Genomic DNA, 3,083 nt, shown 5'->3' with positions numbered 1-3,083 from the left:
GTAGAAAAGAGGGTCGAGGTCATATTTTTGCAGGATGGGTTTTCCCCCCAGATGCTTTCACGTTGAAAGTGAGAAATTCGCATCATCTTATTTAGTCACCCTACCCGGGCGGAACTACTATCGCCAATACCTTAAATAGGTATTTGGCCCAGATGGAATGGGAGGGTATGCAATAGAGTCTACCCTATCTAAGGGTGATTCGCATAAGTTAGTTTTCTGTCTGAATCTGTTGGGCTAGCATAGAAGTCTCTCGGGTGGGAAAAGGAGATGCATTTCTGGTACTGGTGGTATTGGATAAGATCTAAGGGGATAATCTCTTTCTTGTTTCGTATTTCTTTCCCATGATGATTAAGAACAGGAAAATCCAAAATTTTACTTTGAATTTTGCACCTCAACATCCTGCTACTCATGGTGTTTCATGATCAGTATTAGAAATGAACGGAGAAGTGGTGGAACGCACAAAACAACATATTAGATTACTCCAGTGCGGTACAAAGCCGCTGATGCTTAGTCGGCTCCTATACCGCTAGCTATGCCTTACTTGGTTCCCCTCCCCCAGCACGATGGAGATTCTATAGCATGTCATGAGCACCGAATTAAGGGGAGGTTGAGTAACTCAAACGAACCGCCTTACCTTATTCCAACATAGGGATAGAAAGGAGAAGGTTGTGAAGGTGGCCTCATTATCCATACCTTCATTAGGATGAATGGAGGACCAACTGACCCAGGTTTTCACGAGCGTTGGCGGGTTCTGGAGTGCTTATCAAGGGCACTAGTGCACACCCCGGGGGGATCATCACCACCGGTATCTCATATCTCGGCATAGTGGAATGTGTAACCCGCCTGCTATTCCATTCAACTACATTTGTTCCTTTAATCCACAGCAACAAAGAATGAAGTAGCGAGGGAAAACCTGCCCATACAGCCAGTGGGAAGGATGGAACTACTAGCAAAGACCGTCTGGCAAAAATGATGCAGGTGCAAAGTGTTGTAGGCCTGCACCGGGGGAGCAAACCATAGAGAGAAAAGGGAGCCCAGACGGTGGAAGAGCTAAGGGAGGCCAGGTCATTTGATAGAAATGGAAAGCTTTTCCCTATTAAAGAAGGCCCTATGGAGTAAATGAAAGTGGATGAATTCTTGGAAAAAGAGGGAGAGAGCCTATATAAAATCGAAAATGAAATAAAGAAAGTTCTATGAATAGATAGAGTCAACGGTACGACAGACAATGCTTCCTACTCCCAAATTAGCTTCTGAGGTTGAGCAGTCTCGATTTTACTACAAGATTTGTAAATGAATACTGAGCTGGGCCACCTCGAATGGTATGAGCTGCATACGGGGAGACCAGCACATATGGTTTTTAGGGAGATCTGGTCGAAAAAATGGATGGTGCCCGCCCGGCTAGAGGGACTGAGAAATTAATTGATTACAAAACTTATTTTCAAGCTTTACCTTATTTTGATCATTCAGAGGGCGATCACGGGGTCACTGAATGAAGTCCTCCATTTCTTTCGGAGGTGTTGACCCGCAGCAAGGCAGAGATGACTAAGTGACATATGGAGTATGGCGAAGACAATAGCATGTCATAGAAGGAGATAACAGGTGGATCCAGTGACCCACTAAGACTAACCTATCTATATGTACATCCCCGAACAATAGTTAAACGGGGATGTGAATGCGAGATGCCAGCAGAATGATCGGCCGGACAGAGGTTAGGGATGCTTCTTTTCCACTGCGTCCTTCTTTATGTGTCGGAGACATAAAGAAAGTGCACCAAAAAAGAATGGTAACTGGATCGATCTATTCTATGGTGAAACATAACTGCACACTCACACAATCTTTGTTGAGAGACAGAAGCATTCGGTAGAACCGATAAACTATACTTGCTTCTGGATAAATGTATGGGATAGAGGGCTCATGGTACCATCAAGGATGAATTCTTTGTTGGCGGAACGAAGTTCGCGTTAGCAAGAATGATTCTCTAAGCCAGTCTGGATTTCCAACACCTCAGGAAACTGGTCGAGATAGATGACAACACTTTTTTCTCCTCTTCCGTACCGGTAGGGCAATCTTCTCTTATGGTCTTCACCCGCCGCTCGAAAATAAAGAACCAAGCCCCTTTTGATCCATTAATTTCTGCAAGAAGAGAGGATCCAGAGCATTGCGCCCTCCTATTCGGGGCCGGATGATCGCTTCCCACAAAAACCCAACCTTTTTTTTGCTCTTCCTTCGGTTTGCCTCCACGAATGGGTCACTTAGGATCCCTACTCATATTCTAAAGGTGCTACTTTAATTCAAGCGCAAGCCCCCCCTTCTATTCCATAACTTAAAAAGGTGACCAGCTTTCCATACTAGTTTTTACCTTATGCTGCCATTTTTCAAATATTATTGAATAGTGTGGCCTGGGGCTAAGATTACTCAAGTGGGAGAGCCGTGTTATGGGTGACCTTATTGCACGGTTCAGAGAGCACTTGTGTATATTATACAAGTGAACATTTACAAAAAAGTTATCGTAAAGTTTCGTTCTTCATTCCGTCATCGACCCTATCTATATTTCTATGATAGCCCAAGAACACGCTCATTCTTCAGCCGTAGAGAGACTTTTGAATTGTGAGGTACTATTACGAGCTCAATATATACAAGTGTTATTCCATGAAATAACTCAAATTTCAAATCATTCACTTGCTTTAACTACTCATGCTATGGATGTAGGAGCATCAACTCCATTCCTGTGGGCTTTTGAGGAGCGGGAAAAATTGTTGGAATTCTATGAAAGAGTTTTAGGAGCAAGCTTACCTATCTTATTGTTATGCCTCTTGGCTTATTTATATATATTGATTTATTCACACAACAATTGCTTCTCATATCAACGAATTAGAAGAGATGTAAACCAAAATAATGGTTAGAACTCCTTATAAATTACCTCTCCCGCTGCAGCACAAGGAAGAGTAAATGATGAATGGAAAATCAGAGTGAAAGGCAGAGATATCAGTTGCTAACGTACTTGACTGAGAACTTGATGGAGTGATTCTTTTCCTCTTTCGGAAGTGTCTTTGCTTTCAACCGGCCCTTGGGATTATCATATA

The 3,083-nt window shown here is 43.0% G+C and overlaps 1 pseudogene; it reads right to left on the bottom strand.

Moving 5' to 3' along the window:
- Window positions 1–1,450: 1,450 nt before the first annotated feature.
- On the bottom strand, window positions 1,451–2,579 carry LOC124896332 (annotated as a pseudogene).
- Between the last annotated feature and the right edge of the window lie 504 nt (window positions 2,580–3,083).

The sequence above is a fragment of the Capsicum annuum genome, chromosome 2 (genome assembly GCF_002878395.1).
Source record: "Capsicum annuum cultivar UCD-10X-F1 chromosome 2, UCD10Xv1.1, whole genome shotgun sequence".
In the NCBI taxonomy this organism is placed as follows: Eukaryota; Viridiplantae; Streptophyta; class Magnoliopsida; order Solanales; family Solanaceae; genus Capsicum; species Capsicum annuum.
Note: the sequence above shows the minus strand (reverse complement) of the source record. Positions and strands in the feature narration are given on the sequence as shown.